At 33.5% G+C, this 19808-nt stretch overlaps 1 protein-coding gene across 2 annotated transcripts in view; it reads left to right on the top strand.

Moving 5' to 3' along the window:
- Positions 1-19808, top strand: part of LSM14A (LSM14A mRNA processing body assembly factor) — a 55944-nt gene that overhangs the window by 14649 nt on the left and 21487 nt on the right. The window lies entirely within an intron of this gene.

The following is a 19808-nucleotide window of genomic DNA, read 5'->3' as shown; positions in this document are numbered from 1 at the left end:
GAAGAATTGGATTCAGAAGATAAAAATAACCTGGGAAGAAAAACAAAAATGCAAACAGTTTCCACTCATTTCCCAGTGTTCCTTCTCTGGGTATAGCTGATCCTGTCCATCACTGATCAATTGGAACTGAATTAGATCTTGTCGAAGATATCCACTTCCATCAGAATACATCCTTATACAGTATTGTTGTTGAAATATATAATGAGCTCCTGGTTCTGCTCATTTCATTCAGCCTTAGTTCATGTAAGTCTTTCCAAGCCTGAGAGGCAATTCTTAAAGGAAAAAGTCCAAGACGTGAAAAACCATTTTTTAAAAAATCCTTCAAAATAATAATAATAATGAATGAAATGCAAATTATATCAGTGCTGAGGTTCCACTTGTACATCAGATCAGCAAAGCTGACAAAAGAAACTAACCATTGTTGCAGAGGTTATGGGAGGACAGGTTCACTGATGTACTTTTGATAGAGCTATGAATTAGTTCATTGGTTTTGGAGAGCATTTTGGAACTATGTCCCAACGGCTACTCAGTTTTTCATAGTATTTCAACCAGCAATTTATACCCCAAGACAGTAGAAAAATGAAGAAAAGGAACCATCTGTTTGTTCCAAGAGAATAACTCCAATGTTTTAAAGAAAAACAACTTTGAAAGACTCAGTAACTCTGATTTGAATTTATTTTATACTTTAAAAACAAACAAGCTATACTAATCTATTGCTAGATAGCAGTAGTAATAACCAGTGTTCCCTGCTTGATACCTGGTGAAAGAAATCATCGATTTGCATAAATGAGTTTAATTTTCTGGTGCTTAAATGAAGTATTCGGTGTCAGGACCCCAAATGGCGGGGAGGTTGTTGAGGGCAATGTGTTTGCTCTGCATTATTGGAGCATGTGTGTGACTTGAAATGGTAGCTATAAAAGTGTAACAAAATATAAGAGCATAAAATATTTCTAAACTTTATCAAATTTGAAAGGTTAAGAGAGAGAGAGAGGTTGGAGACAGAGAGGAAGAACGAAAGAGAGAAAAAGAGGAATTGGTGTCTAATTGGATTTTCCTTGAGGTAACTATGCAGCCTAGTGAATAGAGTACTGGACCTGTAATCAGAAAGATCTGAGTTTAAATGTGGTTTCACACACTTGCTAAGTTTGTGACCCTGAGCAAGTCACTTAACCTCTGCCATGGAATCAAATGGAGTTGCTAATAATAGCATCTACCTCTCGATTGTTGTGAAGGTCAAATTGAGTTAATATTTATAGGTGCTTTTTTCTTCTCTTCCTTTCTTTCTACTACTGCTTTACTCAAGAGTGAAGTTGTAACTTCTCTAAATTGTTTTCTGGGTTGGGTTTTTTTTTTTAACATTCTTTTAATTTTGCTTATCAACATTTATCGGGAAAGGAAATGAAAATGCAACATGGAAAACAAGTTGTATGCTTTCATCAGCACCTAATACATTTTTGATGGGGGAAAAAGCATATGAAATATAATTTTAAAATCAAAACCAAACACAAAGTAATAAAATGATGCCACATTCTATGATAAATAAAAAATGGGTGTTATCTTAATAAAGAAGTTTATAATATTAAAAAATATGAAGAGAAGCAGATCATTTGCTTTTTTTAAATAGCTTTTTATTGACAAAACATGCATGGGTAATTTTTCAACATTGATCCTTGCAAAAACTTCTGTTCCAGAGCATTTGCTTTTTACAGGTATATCAGTAGGAAATATTTTCTTAACAAGGGGTAGAGGCAATTACAAAAGATAAAACATAATTTTGGTTACATGAAGTTGAAAAGCTTATGCACAAGCAGAATTACTAAATCTAGGATAAGAAGAGAAAGTTCAGATAGGAAAAATTCTTTGTACCAAATTGTATGGTTTAAGTAATGATTTTTTAATAAAGCTATTCCAGAGTGATGTTGAGAAGTGTTGGTAACCTGATTACTTCTTTAGCTCTGGTTTTTTTTTTTTTTTTTTTTGAATACCTCCTAATTATTGCAACAGTAGTCTTTTAGCTTCTACCCATTTTCAGCATGTACAACTGTCAAAGTGATATTCCTGAAACACATACATTCCCCTTCTCAGTGAGTCCAGTGGTTCCTAGTTGCCTCTAAAATAAAATATAAGTTCTTTTGTCATTTAAAACCCATCACAATATCACAATCTAACTCTATCCTATCCTATTTTTCCATATTTATAACATACTATCAACAGACACTGCATCCAAACTGGGCCTCAAGCATAATGTTTCACATCTACCCTCCATGTCTTTGCTGCTTCCTACTTGAGGTTTTTTATGGTTTCTCTAAGAGAGTGATGCTCTTCCCTCTTCCATAGTTTTTAGTTTGTGTATGTTTTATTTGTAGTGTATGTGTTATTTGTCCTAGTGGAATATAAGCTTCTTTTTTCCCCAGGGCCTGGCTTAGAGCAGGTATTGTAATATATGTTTTTTTTTAATGATTAGATTTCTGATCTCTTTGATGTGGAAATTTTCTGTTCACTTGGGATTCTCATCCATGTGTTTGCTAGGAAATTTTCCACTAAAGGTACACCCAATGAGACTTTCCTCCACGTCTCTTAATTTTAAATAGGTGCAAGTGTAGCAGGTATACCATATCCATCATTCTTTTTACTTGAATGACCCATATACTTAATAATCATATATCACTTTGATATTTTCATTTTTGTTTTTTATACAATTTGTCATTGGTAATATCATGATTATTTGAATGCACTATTCATCTTCTGTTGTTCTTTAGATAACCTAAGATTTTTATTTTCCAAAGATTATATTCTACAGTTTGCAACCATAAAGTGTCATTGGGAAAATATAGATGCTTTAGAGGTTGTTTTGTTTCAAGAAGCAATTTGGAATTGTTGAAAGAGTTATATAATTTCTCAATTACAAGTGTGACTAAGATGTAGAAACTTAAGGACCTGCTTATCTGTCATAAGTGATAATATATATAATATAATAGGTTTGCCATCTAATAGCTCTAAATATAAGAAAAATTAATAAATTAACCATTTAATACATGTTTGTTAGAATTGATTAGAAAGAAAACCATTAATTCTAGTGTTCTCTGCTGTGAAATTTAAAGTTTGCAAAGCATTTTATAGGTGTCACCTCATTCTGTCTCTACAATATCCCTGTGAAGTCAGTACTGTTATTATCCCCATTTTACAGGTGAGGAAACTGAGACCAAGAGGGTTACACAGCTAATCAGACATAATTTGAACTCTTGTCTTCCTGATTCCCATGCTTTATCCATCTTATCACTTCATTGCCTCTATTTTTAGAACAGTTATAAAAATCTTTGGAACAGTTATAATAACCTTAAGTGCTTATGTGTTTATTATTATGTTACTGTGCTTATTAACTGATGTTTGTTCTTAAACTTTTGGTTGTAATACCACTTTACTTGTCTCTTTTACTGTTACACTTTTATCATATACTAGAGCCTTTTTTCCTTCACTGGACCTCATAAAAAGGTGAGACAACCTTATAATAGAGTCATTTTGATGTTTAAATTACTAACCTTCCTTGGATGGAAGTTAAATAGGAGCTTATACCAAATTTTGCTCCATTTTCAGACAGCAATATTGTTTTGTATTGGGTGCTTTGTGAGCTATATACCTAATGCAAATACTTTTCAAAAATAGTCATGAGAAAAGTTTGACATCTGTTCATTTGCTCATTGTCTTTATCCTGATCAATTATATAAATGCTCTTAGTGGAATAATGCCATGCTTTTAATTTTCCTACAACTTAGTACTGATTTCCTTGTATAATTACCTGGCACTAATTTTTTAAATTAAGTTTGTTTTTTTTCAAAACACATGCATAGTTTTCAACATTCACTCTTGCAAAACTTTGTTCCAAACTTTTTTCTCCCTCTCTTCCCCCCACCTCTAAACGTCAAGTAATCTATGTTAAACATGTATAGTTCTTCTATACATATTTTCATAATTATCATGCTACACAAGAAAAATCAAGTCAAAAAGGAAAAAATATAAGAAAGAAAACAAAATGCAAACAAACAACAGCGACTCAAAAAAGTGAAAATCTTATGCTGTGTTCTATAGATAGGTCCCTACAGTCTTTTCTCTGGGTACAAATACCTCTCTCCATCACAAGACCATTGGAACTCTGCCACTAATTTCAACATGAAGAAACATGTTTTTGCAATTCGGGTTTTTTTTTTCTTTTCTTTTTCCTACTATAGGATCTACTCTTAATTCCTATAGGCAACTGCCCTTTTGTTTACCACAAAGAAGTTATAACTTAGGGAAAATGTTAAATATTAGTGACTTGGTTTCTTTAACTATATCATTTTGTTTTGAAGATTTTTCTAGACCCATGATTTCATTCATATAGAGAACCAATGCCAGTCAAAAAATGCTTTGCCACTTAGAAATTCATGAAAGTATTGAGAAGTTAAGTGACTTGCTCATCATCAAATGGCTACTATGTATCTGAAGTAGGACTTAACTCAGATTTTTCCTGACAAGATCATTTTTACTTAAGAAGCTCTTATATACTTTAATCAATTTTAGCATTTTGTAACAAAATAAAATTGATAATCAAGATTGCTTCTCTTTTCCTTATATTCTATAATTAAGGTAAAGAAATGTGTTTTTGAGTTTAGAGTAACATTTTTTGGCATGTAATAATAAATAAAATTTTATCTGAGCAAATAAGTGGTACAATGGATAGAGTACTAATTTTGGAGTCAGGAAGACTCATCTTGCTGAATTCAAATTTGATCTCTGACTTTCACTAGCTTTGTGAACTTGGACAAGTCACTTAATCTCATCATCCTATCTACTTCAGTTTCTTTATCTTGTAAAATGAACTGAAGAAGTAAATAACAAACCTTTTTGGTATCTTGGCCAGGAAGACTCCAAATGGAATCAGATATTACTGAAAGTGATCCAACAACAAAAAACTTTACTGAATACAAATTTATCTTGCCTATGAGAATTTATAAAAATCCATTTCAATCACAATTTTTCCTTCATTGCATAGATTAATTTATACCTTTTCAATTCCATTCCAAATATTTATTTATTAAGCTATGTGAAAATTACTGAACTCGGGACCAAAGACATAAAATAAAATTAGGGGGGTGGGAGGAAAAACAGCTTCTGACCTCATGGAGTTTTAAACTCAGAAGGAGATATAAAGATAATTATCATACAAAATGGAATGTGTGCAAAAAAGGTAACAGTATAATGACAGTTATGAGACAGGAGAGATTTGACATGCAGCTGACTAGAATAGAAGAAACAGAACCAAGATATAAAATGCCTTGTCTAGAAACTGGTCCACTAATACGCAATTCAATCTGAATAATTCACTTCTCTGAATCTAGATTTCTTCATCTGTAAAAATTAAGATTTAGGAACTGTATGTTCTTGAAGTTTCATTATGTAAAAACCTTAGATTTATGGAGTCTAGAAAGATTCTATTTTAAATGATATTTACATTTTTTGTTATAGCTTTTTATTGACAAAACATATGCATGGGTAATTTTTCAACATTGATCCTTGCAAAAACTTCTGTTCCAACTTTTTCCCTCCATCCCTTCCCCTAGATGGCAGGTAGTCCCATACATGTTAAAGATGTTAAAGCATGGGTCCTCAAATTACGGCCTGTAGGCCAGATGCGGCAGCTGAGGACGATTATCCTCCTCACCCAGGGCTAACGAACTGGCCCCCTATTAAAAAGTTTGAGGACCTCTGCATTAAAGTATATGTTAAATACAATCTATGTATACATATTTATACAGTTGTCTTGCTACACAAGAAAAATTGAATTTAGAAAGAAGGTAAAAATAATCTGGGAAGAAAAACAAAAATGCAAGCAAACAATAACAGAAAGAGTATAAATATTATGTTGTGGTCAACACTCATTTCCCAGTGTTCTTTCGTTGGGTGTAGCTGGTTCTGTTCATTACTGATTAATTGGAATTGATTTCGATCCTTATTGTTGAAGATGACCACTTCCATCAAAATTGATCCTCATATACTATTGTTGTTGAAGTGTATAATGATCTCCTGGTTCTGTTCATTTCACTTAGCAGCAGTTCATGTAAGTCTCTCCAAGCCTCTCTTTATTCATCCTGCTGGTCATATAAAACAATAATATTCCATAACATTCATATACCACAATTTACTCAGCCATTCTCTAATTGCTGGGCATCCATTCAATTTCCAGTTTCTAGCCATTACAAAAAGGGCTACCACAAACATTTTTGCACATACAGATCCCTTTTCCTTCTTTAATAATGCTACTTATTACATTTAACCAGAAACTGAAATTGTGATGCGTGAGTATGGAACATTTAACAGAACAATTTACTTAGTAGCTCTTTATTTAAAAAAACCAAAAACATATTATTTAATATTTACTTAATAGCAATTGATTAATGACTAATAGTCAAACTTCCATAACGAATCTTTTTTAAAAAATAAGAATATAATAAAATCCCTTTTAGAAAAAGAGATTGGAAAACAAAATCATTGTGCTTCACTTTTTAGTAATTTATCTTTTAAAAATTTGTCCAAATCTTTACCTGCTTTGAATATTAATAATTGAAACTTCTTGGCTTAATATTTTTGACCACAGTTGTCTTTATTTTTTTTAATGGTATTTTATTTTTCCAAATACATGCAAAGATGGTTTTCAGCCATTCCCCTTCATAAAACCTTGTTTTCCAAATTTTTTTTCCTTTCCTCAAAACAGCAATCTGATAAAGATTAAACATTGGCAATTCTTCTAAACATATTTCCTTATAAGTATTGATGAGGGAAAGAATCTCAGAATTTGTTAGCCTTGATAATTTTACTTTTAGAAGGAAAAAGTTAACCTTTTTAAAACTCTACTTTGGAGTTTTCATTTTCTGAAAACCTTGGAATCTTTAGGGAAGAGAAAAGTTATCACAATTGAATCCTTGAACCTACCAGTGGAGAGGATTCTATTGCTGTTTCCATTAGCTGCTTTACTGCACTTGCCCTTTCCCTACCTCTTGGGATTCCTGACTCCCCAGAGATTGGAGGTAGGTGGAGGAAGGGAACATAATAGAGCAGGCAATTTAGAAATCTACCAGGAAAGTCTTCAAGTTTTACTAAGAACCCTTGTACTTCAAACTGATAGGTGGGGATCTCTGCCTTACTGTATGGTAAAGATGATTAAGAAGAATCTTCTCCCTGTCCCTGTTGTTGGTTATAAAGCTAGATCTCAATGTGAGGGATTTTCAGCTTTTTCTTGGTGCAAAGGTGTGTGGATTTATTTATATATATATATATACACACACTTTGACACTAATAACAAAACATATATTAACACATCATTGTAAGGTTAATTTTTCAAATAAATTTAATCTTTTGTATGTCACCTCCATATCCCAGTGTGACAGTTCTCTGTCATCTCCACGCAAACAGAAATCAAAGAGTAAAAGAAAGAAAAACAGTTCATCAAATATAATCAACACATTAAAAAAGTCATATACATCATATACTACTGTGTAATATACCTGAAAAGAAGAGAGTAAAATACATTCTCATGTATCTTCTTTGGAACCAAGCTTAGTCATTATAATTTCACAGCATTCAAGTTAAGTTATTTTGTTGTGATGGTTTCTCTTTTCATTTACATTGTTGTTGTCATTGTGTAAAATGTGTTCTTGGTTTATGTACTTAACTTTGCCTCGGTTTTAACTAAGTCTTCCCAATCTTTGAAGTCATCCTATTCATCATTTCTTACAAAACATTAATATTTCTTTATATTTCTTCTGCCATCTTCACTTAGGAATTTCTTCTTTTTAAAAATTCATTTAATCTATATTTTTCACCTAATCAAGAATCTAGTAGTAACTAATATCTACCAGGATATTCTCTTTCCTTTCTCAATGTGTTCAGTACTTGTCTCATAATCTTTCTTTACCCTAACCCTGCCTTTAGACAAAGAGATTTCTGTTCATACTCCTATAAGTATTCAGACTTCCAAGTTCCTCAGTCAAGTCACTTATCTGCAGCTAGAGAAGTTCATACCCTAGATCTTGTCATTGCCTGCCAATGTAGGTTCACTATCTATTAACTCCATATTTTGTTTAGTCACAAATTTTATCTGACCTACAACTCTTCATCTATTTTTTCTCCTTTTCATCTTCTTTTCCAAGCTTCGCATCATTCCACTAGCTACATTCATTTCTCTCATCATTTCTTGGTAAATTAGTTCAATTCTATATCTTGAGTTCCTTGCCCACTTGTCCTATCACCAGTCATGCCTTGCCTACTGCCCCACCCCCAACTTTGGATTTCTCTTCACTATCTATCTCCTTTCCTTTTATTCATGTGATTCAGAGCCATACTGGAAAAAGTCATAAAATCAGGCTAATAGTGTCTATTACAAATTTATCACATAATATCATCTGGGCCATTACTACAACAAGGTTTTTTTTTTTTTTTACACCTCCCTAATTGACTCTCCTATTCAACCTCAGTAGCTGTTCCAAATCTCTTCATCTCTTCTCATTTCATATAACATTTCTTTGTTTCTTCCTCTTACTCAAGAGCCTTTCCTCATTTTTCATCAAACAAATTGAGATTATTGTTCCAAGAGCTCGTCATCTAATCATAGCATTCAGAATTTTTTCCCCATTATCTCTTCCTTTACTTTTGTCTCATTAAAAGATGGCCTCCTTCTCCTTGGCAATGCAAATAACACATGCAACCTTTTTTTTCCCCCCATTTTTAATTCTTGAACAGATTGTACCCTCTATCGATAATTTCCAGTCTGTTACTAATCTTGTCACTATGTCTGCCATATCCTGCCCGTTCTACCTCCACAATATTTTCCACATCCATCCCTTTCCCTTTTTACACAGCTACCATACAGGTCTTCATAATCTTTTGCCTGATCTTTTGCACCTCCTGATTGGTCTCTCTTCCTCAAGTCTCTCCCAACCCCAACCTCTCCTCTATTCAGCTGTCAGAGCATCTCAGATGCATAAGTCTGACCTTGTTACTCCCTATTCCTTCAACTCCTGTGAATCCCTGTTGCTTCCAGGATCAAATATGAAATCCTGTTTGGCTTTTAAAGCACTTCACAGTTGGTCCCGTTCCTACTTTTCCTGAATTCTTATTCTTTAGTCTACTTCAGATACTCTTTGATCCAGTGACACTAGCCTTTTTATTGTTCCTTACATCTTCACTAGTTTACCAGCTCTGACTTTTCATTGGGAGTCTATCTTCCCAGAATGCTATTCCCTACTGATGGCTTCAAAAAATACCTACTATTGACAATTTTCAGATGATGAAATTGAAACTATTACCACTCATATGAAAGAATGTTCCACTATTGATCAGAGAAATGCAAATTAAGACAACTCTGAGATACCACTACACACCTGGTCAGATTGGCTAAGATGACAGGGAAAAATAATGATGAATGTTGGAGGGGATGTGGGAAAACTGGGACACTGATGCATTGTTGGTGGAGTTGTAAAGGAATCCAATCATTCTGGAGATTATGCCCAAAAAGTTATCAAACTGTGCATACCCTTTGATCCAGCTGTGTTACTTCTGGGCTTATATCCCAAAGAAATACTAAAGAAGGGAAAGAGACCTGTATGTGTCAAAATGTTTGTGGCAGCCCTGTTTGTAGTGGCTAAAAACTGGAAATTGAATGGTTGGGTAAATTGTGGTATATGAATGTTATGGAATATTATTGTTCTGTAAGAAATGACCAGCAGGATGAATACAGAGAGGCTTGGAGAGACTTATATGAACTGCTGCTAAGTGAAATGAGTAGAACCAAGAGATCATTATATACTCCAACAACGATACTGTATGAAGATGTATTCTGATGGAAGTGAATTTCTTTGACAAAGAGACCTAACTCAATTTCAATTGATCAATGATGGATAGAAGCAGCTACATTCAAAGAAAGAACACTGGGAAATGAATGTAAACTTATTTGCATTTTTGTTTTTCTTCCCGAGTTATTTTTACCTTCTGAATCCAATTCTCCCTCTGCAACAAGAGAACTGTTCGGTTCTGCATACATATATTGTATCTAGGCTATACTGCAACATATTTAACATATATAGGACTGCTTGCCATCTAGGGGAGGGGATGGGAGGAAGGGGAAAAATCGGAACAGAAGTGAGTGCAAGGGATAATGTTGTAAAAAATTACCTTGGCATGGGTTCTGTCAATAAAAAGTTATTATAAAATAAAATTTTTTAAAAACCTGCTATTTAGTCTGAATGTACATTCATACGTACATAGTTACTGCATATTTCTCCTTTAAAATGTGAGCTCTTTGATGGCAAGAAACATGTTGTCTTCCCTTCTATCTTTAGTGCTTATATAGCACAGTATTTGGTACGTAGTGTTTAATAAATGCTTATTGATTAATATTCATGTATCTCAACTTGTTTTGCCATTTTCCATTTGATTGAAATCTACTTTTTTTCAAGTTGTTGCCTACAAAAAGTACTGTTATAAATAGTTTGGCTTTCAAAGAAGCATTTCTACAATAAAAAATGTGTCCCAAGATTGTATAGGGTATTCAAACAGACCCTGGAACATTAGCTGTCAGGGATGTTATAGAGATAATTGCAGCATTGAGTAAAGGACTAGATCACCCATAAATTACCTTATAACTTTACATTCTCTGATTGAGGCATAAAATGAATAAGTTTGGCAAATTTTCATTCTCATTTTCAGGATATTCCAAAGGATTTTCACAACAGGGTAAGCATTTTTTTTCTATCAAAGTCCACTAACCTATGAGATGGGAAGATCAGTCAAGCAAGGATCAAAAGTAGTAAAAAGTATTTTTAATTAAATATAAAACATTCATCTCATCTGCTTTTTAAATAAGACCAATCATAAAGTTATTTAACAAATGCTGTAAAACACATTTATTTCATGTGTACAATCAATTGAAATTGAGGAAAGAAACAAGGCAACAAGGGGGAGAGAACAGAGCTGTTGGAGACACATGCAAGGAGAAAAACTTTTAATAAAAAATTATGTTTGAAAGTTATTACAGAACAGCAAAATAACTGTTTGGATATGTATACTTATATTGTATTTAATTTATATTTTAACATATTTAACATGTATTGGTCAACCTGCCATCTGGAGGAGGGGATAAAGGGAAGGAGGGGGAAAATTGGAATAAAAGATTTGGCAATTGTCAATGCTGTAAAATTACCCATGCATATAACTTGTAAATAAAAAGCTATAATAAAAAATAATAATAAAAAGAGCAAAACAAAAAAAAAGAACGTTATTACAGAGATGTTTGAGTTTTTATTAAGAATTACATGGAGCTTAGGGGTTCTGGATAATGGGTGAAATTAATCAAAGGATGAAAATTATCTATCTCCCTTTCTGCTATTTGATTCATTCATTGAAGAAAAATTAATGACCATATACAATGCATTTTTAGGTTGAGTGGGGAGGAAAGAAGATACAAAAGAGAAGCAACTAGAGCTCACAGTGTATAGAGTCCTGATTACTGGAGTCAGGAGGATCTTGAATTCAAATTTAGCCTCTGACACTTTTTAGCTGTGTTGATCCTAGGCAAGTCACTTAAGCCCAATTGCTTACTTAAATAAGATCATCCCTATCTTCAAAGAGTTTGTAAAGAGAATTAAAATCACACACAAATAAAGAAAAAACTTCATTTCTTCTCTTTTCTCCCTCCCCTCAAGAATCAGAGAGAAGAGGATCTCAAAACTTGGAAATATGAAGGAAGAATGTTCTGTAAAACAGTAATAAATCATTTTCTCCACAGACTTGGGGCACTCAGAAGGAGACAGACTTTGTCAAAGGTGCCAAAGGAAGCTGTTTGGCTTGTAATTATAACTATAGACATTTATGTAGTGTATCTTATTTGAGCCTTACAACAGCCAATGAGATGGGTGCTGTGGTTATTTTTAATCCCCATTTTACACTATGAGAAAAATGAGGTTTCAGAAATGATCATTTATCTATGGTCACAAAGCTTATTAATAATCAGTTCTGGAATTTGATGGGATGGGGATTTGAATCCCAGCCTTTCTGATTCCATCATTCTTATCTATTAGATTATACCAGTATTCTTATCTAACTTGCTTATATAGCCTGAGCAAAAAATAGTGAAGGGGGACATCTGCTAATCCCTGTCAAATTCCTCTTTGTAAAAATATCAAATCTTTTATATTTAAGGGAAAGGCCTGGTCTTTTTTTCAAAGTCAGAGTTTGGTTTGACTAAAAACTATTTTCTCTTTTCTCATTTAGCTATATACGTAGTAGAAAGATGCTGTTTTTAAAAATAAACACTTGAAGACACCATTTAACTTAATTTATTTGATAAATTCATCTGACCCCCTAGAGCCAAAAACAAATTTGTTGAGCCCAGCATTATCTTAATTTAAGCTGATCCCCTATCAATGAGGTAAGAAGGATTGTAAATGGAGGGGTAAGTTTCTGCCCTGCGCTTGCAGCCTTTTTCCTCTGTGTCTTTAAAATATGTTTTGTTTATTTTTGGCACTTTTTTTTTAAGTTCCAAATTCTCTCCCTCCCTTCAGTCCCTCCTCCAGGCACTGAGAAAGCAAGCATATGATAACAGTTTTGTGTTTGAAATCATCCAAAACATATTTCCACATTAGCTGTGTCACAAAAAAGCAATAAAAAGTGAGAAAGTTATGTTTCAGTTTGTACTCAGAGTTTATCAGTTCTATCCCTGGAAGTAGACGGTATTTTCACCTTGAATCCTTTGGAATTGCCTTGAATCATTGTATTGATCATTGTAGTTTAGTCTTACAACTGCTCATCATCATAAGATTGCATTTACTGTGTACAGTGATCTGGTTCTGCTCATTTCACCTTGCATCAAGTCATATAGGTCTTTGCAGATTTTTTTGAAACCATTCCGCTCATTATTTCTTTTAGCACAATAGTATTCCATTACTTGTATATTACAACTTGTTCAGCCATTGATGGTCATCTTCTCCAATTCTTTGCCATTACAAAAAGAGCTGCTATAAATATTTTTGTACATGTCCTTTCCCTTTTTGATCTCTTTGGGCTAGTAATGGTATTGCAGTGTTAAAGAGTATTCATAGTTTTATAACTTTTGGGGCATGGCTCCAAATTATTCTCCAAAAATCGGTTAGACTCAGTTCACAATTGCATACATTAATGTATCTATTTCCTTATATCCCCTCCAACATTTGTGATTTCTGATAAATGTGAAGTGGTAACTTAGAGTTGTTTTAATTTGCATTTCTCAAATCCATAGTGATTAAAGCATTTTTTTCCTTATAACTATACATAGCTTTGAGTTATTCATATCCTTTGACTGTCACTTTAGGAATAGCCCTTATTTTTATGAATTTAACTTGGTTCCCTATATATTTGAGAAATGAGAGCTTTATCGGAGAAACGTGCTGTAAATTTTTTTTGATCTTGTCTGTGGTACATTTTAGCAAAATGTAGTTTCCAGGTTTATTTTAATTAGGTCTATTTTTACTTTTACTTTTGTTTGAGATCATGATTGCTACCCCTGCTTTTCTTACTTCAGCTGAAGCATAATAGATTCTTCTATATTTAGCCCTATTTAAACTGTGTTTCTTTCTGTTTCAAGTGTGTGTCTTGTATAAAACATTGTTGGATTCTAATTGCTAATCCATTTTATTATTCAGTTCTGTTTTGTGGGTGAACTCATCCACTAATATTCAATTTTGATTACTATGTATTTCCCTCTATCCTATTTTCTTCATTTTATCCTTCTCTTTCTTTTTACAATGTCTGTTCTCAAAGGTGCTTCTGACCACTGCCTTCTTTAATTGGCCCTCCTTTTTATCATACCCCACCCCCTTTCTCTTGCTCCTTTCTCCATTTATTTCTTTGATGGGTAAGAAAATTTTCTGTACTCAAATGAGTGTGTGTGTGTGTGTGTGTGTGTGTGTGTACACCTATATTTTCTTTTCCTCTTTCAACCAATTCCAATGAGAGTGAGGTTCAAACTCAGGATATTTGGATTGGAGATATAGTCAATGTATTCAAAACACTCCTAGACAATGTACTAAGGAGAATAGGTGACTGGTGAACAAGTTATCAACAAGTTTGGCTGATGTAATCCATTATATAGAAGAGACCCCGGCAACCTGTTTATGGAGTCATCATGATGTTCAATATACTTGGAAGAAATATGGAGCAAGCATATAGACATCCAGTCTGTTAACAATGTTGTGAAGAAAAGCCCTTGAGTGGCAGTGTAGACAAAACTTGGACAGATCAAAAGGTACTAGTGTACTAGGGTTTTTGATCTTAACTTATCTTTTCTTCCTGGCTACAGTGAGGGAAGAGAGGGTTAGGAGTGTTTTGAATACATTGACTATGTCTCCAATCCAAAACAGCCCTCTGGGGTCACAAAGTTTCCAGTGCCATACAGGAAGTCTCAAAAATATTAATGTGATACAATCAAATACAGTTCCCATATACATGCAAAAACATGTTTTCCGCAAATATAAAATTATGCAGATCTAACAAAGAACATTTTACAAAATTTGCTAAAGGTAATTGTTTATTTAATACTAAATAAGGCCTTTCTTAGTATTTGAAATGGCATTCTCCAACTCAAATGCAATACAAAAAAGAAAATAAGATTCCCAGCTCAAAAGAAGACCCGGTATTTATAGAGCCTCCAGATTATATGGCTCTCTCCCCAAAAGAAATTTAGGCTCTGGAGTTTACTAGAAGTCACTTCTTTACTTTTGCTTTAGGTGACAAAGCAATCCAATTTGTCTTGATGTCTACAGAGTGATTCTGGATCTCATGGGCTTGGTGAGCTTCACCCTCTCTCTTTTCCACTGGTTCCTCATTCTCAAGCTGCTATCTCTCAACATATATAATGGGTTTGATTATAGAGGACCTATAAAAGAAAAGAAAATGAAGCTTCTCACCTCAGAAGAAAAATCAAGTTCCTAAATAATACCAAAGTGTGAGTCTTTCCCAAAGAAGAACCAGTTGTCCTGAGTAACTCATTCCAATTACCTGGGATCTGGACAAAATTTTCTAAATGTCATTGGTAAAATGAGTTAGAAAAGGAAATAGCAAACCACTATTGTTTGTTTCTTTTTTGGCAAGGCAGTTGAAGTTAAATGACTTGCCTAGTGTTACACAGATAGTATGTTAAGTGTCTGAGGTCAGTTTTGAACTCAGGTCTCCCTAATTTCAGGACCAGTGCTCCACTGTGCCATGTAGCTGCCCCAAACCACTAGTATTTATACCAAGAAAATCCCAAATGGAGTCATGAAAAATCAGACATCATTGGAAAAACAACTGGAATTTCTGAATCTGCTAAAGAAAAATTGGTATTTTTTTCCTTTTTGCTGTAGATTCTAATTATAGGTGGAAAAATACTGGGTAATTTTCTATATAGGGTACTCCAAAATTTCTGTAGGGGTCCCTGTATCATAGATGATTCTCTTGGAAATCTGGGCATTTTTTTCTTTGGATATTTATTCCAATAGGCCCCAAAAATTTCCCTCAGTGGATTCCTACTACTGCAAGAAATACCCTGGAATTCCAAATTCATCATTGAATAACAGGACAAGTAAACTCAGGTCAAATAAGTCCTGAATGAGGGCATTTCCCAAGAAAGAGGATTAAACACTTTAAGTAGATTACTTGAGGTTTCCAGACAAGTAAGCAAACCTTACCCTTTGGACTTGGAGGGCATGTCATAGTAAAGCAAGCAATGTGGGTCTACTTAAAATGCAACAACAAAATAGAACTTTTCTCCTATCAACCAGCATTCAGTGATGCCAAGACTGTATTTCTTATTAACCTCATTGCAAATGCTTACAGGATTTGATCATAAAACAAATATACCACTCTGCAAAATTTAACTCAAAAGGAACTGAATTTATGGGATACACAGCATAGTGATTTTTATTTATACAATTCCAATCTAAAACAAAGAAGGGGGAAATTGCTAAATTTTTTTTTTCAATTCAGAATTTCAGTAATTTTTCAGTAGAGTCCTACTCTATATGATCCCATTTGGGATTTTCTCAGCGTAGTACTGTTTGTCTTTTCCTTCTTCAGCTCATTTTGCCAATGAAGAAACTGAGGCATACAAGGTTAAGTGACTTCCCCAGGGTTACACAGCTAGTTTCTGAGGCACTCACTTTGATGCCAGACTGGTCGGCCAAACAGTTTGGTATGGATTCCCCTTCCACTTCTCCTAGAGCTCATTCAAACAGGAAGGAGTAGTCTGACCAAGAATTTGCAGCCTTTTTAGGAGCTAGAATCTTATTCTCTTTTTTCCTATGCTTGATTGACTTTTCCTGAACGAATGGCTAGAATATGTACGTGTGTGTGTTTTTCAGCCCATTTTAAAATCTGCTTCCTACATCACTTTTGACAACTGTAGAGGAAATGGATTAAATAACTTAGCCATTTAAAGTGAAGTGTTTCTGTCCATATGTGCATTTTTTCTAAGCTATCTTTAAAATGACATTATTTTGGTTTTTACTAATCAGATAATTTGGGGAAGAGCTGCTTGGGCTGTGAAATGAGGATTCCTTTCTCATTTTCACACTGTGAAAAAGAGGCCAAAAAAGCTGTTGGGAGTGAAAACAAACCAGTCAAACATCTTGGTGTGAAATAAAGCACTGAACTTGGAATCTAGGGACCTGATTTGAAATCCCATGTCTGTCCTTATCTCTCCAACCTTGTTTGGTTACTTTTTCCAGGCCTTAGTTTCCTTAACTATAAAATGACAGAGCTAGCCTAAAGGTTCTTTCTAGCTACAAATAATATGCCACGCTACTTCTATAAATTATATTAGCTACCAAGTATAAGTAGTGGAAGTCAGTCATTTGAAGTATTGGTTGAAGTTAAATTTGCACTGAGTATTTAATTATTACTCCTTGAAAAACTGTCACTGCTCTTCTACTACTCAAATCCTTAGATCTGTTCCCTGCTCTGGAGTTAGGCATCCAGAGCAGCAATAGTTAAAAGATGATATTTTCTGAGCTTCAAGAAGATTAGATCCATCAAACCAGAGTTTCTGTAGTCCTATTACAGATTATCAAAGTATTATTATCTAAGGACAATCAGAAGAAAGATCATGAAGTAAAAAAAATTAGGATAAAAAATGAAGTAGAAAATTCAGCCTTTCCAGTATTTGACATGGACCCAGCAGCCTCATCTTCCCTACTTGGGAAATGAGTCTATCATCATCTAAGGGACATTAGACATTTTCAAAAAGAGCTAATAGTATGTTTATAGCATAGGACTGGAGCATCAACTTTATTTTTTGTTCTTATTACTTAGTGAAATACCACTAAGCTCAACAGAAAAAAATAACAGGCAGAATAAAGAGATTGGGGAAGGAGATAGGAAAAGAAACATAACTAAGGGGAGGAAAGAGCTAAAGCTGACCGTAGAATTAGTGTTATTTGTGCCAGCTGTGCTTTAACCTCAGTTTACATATTAGGAATAGTGACATGTATATATAGAGAGAGCATTTTCCCCTTCTGAACTTTATTAAATAAGTAATTAGCTGCTTGCATTTTCTTCAATTGTCCTCTTATTTTTTTAATCTGTGAAACTAAGGTAGTACATTAGAGGCCATGAGGTGGGTACAAAGAAATGAACAGTGGTTCTGGAGTCAATTCCAGAATTCTGGGTTCAAAACCCAGCTGTGATTATTTGTGTGACTCTAGACAAATCATTTAACTTTGGGGGTCTCAGTTTCCTCCTCTATAAACAAGGAGGTTATTTTGGGTGACCTCTAAAGAGCCCTTCCAACTGCAGCCATTTGTGATGCTCATTGTATTATCATAGGGCCAAAAAAAAAGGAAATAAACTAAAATAAAGAAGAATCAGGAAATGTCATTTTTCAAATTCTTACTTGAAGAAAATTCTCAATATAGAGTTTACAGTTGGCCCAGACTGATAAGAAAAACATGAATGAAATACATTACTCCACTGCAATAAAACCTTAGGGTTCTTAATTTTAAGGAAGGAAATACTTCTCTGTTACAGGATGATCATTTCACATTAAGATTTTATTGCTCTTATATAAGTTGGACTTTTGCTAAAAACAGCTCTTGAAAAGGAGGGTAAATCTGCTAAATAAAATAATTTAACTTTGTAGGCTGCTAAATTTGACTCAAGTAAATTTTTTTCTGAGTTTTATAAAATGTGTGTAGTAAACATTAGATAATTAGCAAAAAAGGCTTTTTGGTTAGAATCTACACCAACCTGTGCCCTCCATGCTTCTTTCTCTCTCTCTCTCTCTCTCTCTCCATACACATATATGTATACATACACACACATACACATTCAATTTATGTGAAATTTCATTTTGGTGTGTTTATGTACATATATATATTCTATGTATGTACAATTTATATTTGTAATTCATTTGAGAGTCTACAAGATATTTTTATTGGAGTTTTCAGTTTGTCTCTTTTCCTCTCAAACTTTGAATTTTTCACAGTACTTTAGTTTTCTAATGTTGAAAACATTTATTGAAAGAATGTGATTACTGATGATCTCTGGTTAGTCTCAGAAGAATTAAGTTCTTCATTAAAGCTCTTAGCAATGAAATTTGTATTTAAATACTGACTACGAGAAAAACATGAAACTTTTAGCCCACTTTATTGTTGGATAAATAGTGTGGTTGGAATTAACCTTGGTAGAAATGTAGATGCTGATTTTTTTAAACACCAATAATGAGTTAGTATAGAATGTAATCTTTAAGACATACAGTCTGAAAATATAGGAATTCATGTTAGGAATGTGTAAAAATCATAAGGAAAATTTTCCTCTCCTTGTCCTAGCCAGCTCTCAACTATAAATGCATTTTATCAATACTCTTAAGAAAATTGTTTTCTTTTTAGAATGTTAAGGATTATGAGGGAACTCAAAGGTCTTCTAGCCGAAGCTATAATTAAGCAAGAATCACCTCACTAGCATCATTGTTTTATTCATTCAACAAATGAATATAAAATATCTATTGGATGCACGATTATAGGTAGATAAAAGTTGGCTAAATATCCTAAAATAAGACTGACCAAAGAGCTTAAGAATAAAAGCTATAGTGGAGAAATCTTTTCTTCTCTGAAATAAAGTCAAAAGTTTGAGCCCTTCTCTTCACCATCTGAAGAGTAATATAATGTTAAAGAATAAAACTGATTTTACTACTTTGAGAAGACATTAGCTCTATCCACTTAGCCATCAATTTTATCGTAGTAATAGTTTTTAAATTGTAGAAACCAGAATCGGCAGAACTGAAGTCATAAGATGAAGTCATTGGATAGTGAAGATAATAGACTTAGTTACATAGATTAGGTGACAAGAAAAAGGAGAAATTTATAGCAAACTATCATTTACATTTTTCTTTTTGTTCTAGGGCATCCTTATTTTCTAAATGAGTCCAAATGCTAAGGTAGTGTAGATATGTGGTTATTTTGTAAGTCTTGAATGTGTTCTTAACAAGGAAACCATACCAAGGCAATGATTCCTTGCGTTTTTATCTCATTTTTATAATTTGGTAATCATTATATACTTTGTAGATTATTTTTTGTTGTGAGGAATACTATTAATAATTTTTAATACAACAGAAATCTGTTAACGACTATATGAAGGACACTGCTATAGGGAAAGGGATTCAAAATTTAAATGAGAGCCTTTGATCTCATGGAATTTATAGCCCCATAATTATGTAGGTCACATGCAAGTAAACAACATAGAATCCCAAAAGTATATTGGAAAGGGATAAAAAA

Source organism: Antechinus flavipes, chromosome 2, assembly GCF_016432865.1.
Source record: "Antechinus flavipes isolate AdamAnt ecotype Samford, QLD, Australia chromosome 2, AdamAnt_v2, whole genome shotgun sequence".
NCBI classification, from domain to species: Eukaryota; Metazoa; Chordata; class Mammalia; order Dasyuromorphia; family Dasyuridae; genus Antechinus; species Antechinus flavipes.
This window is presented reverse-complemented; position numbering and strand designations above follow the sequence as displayed.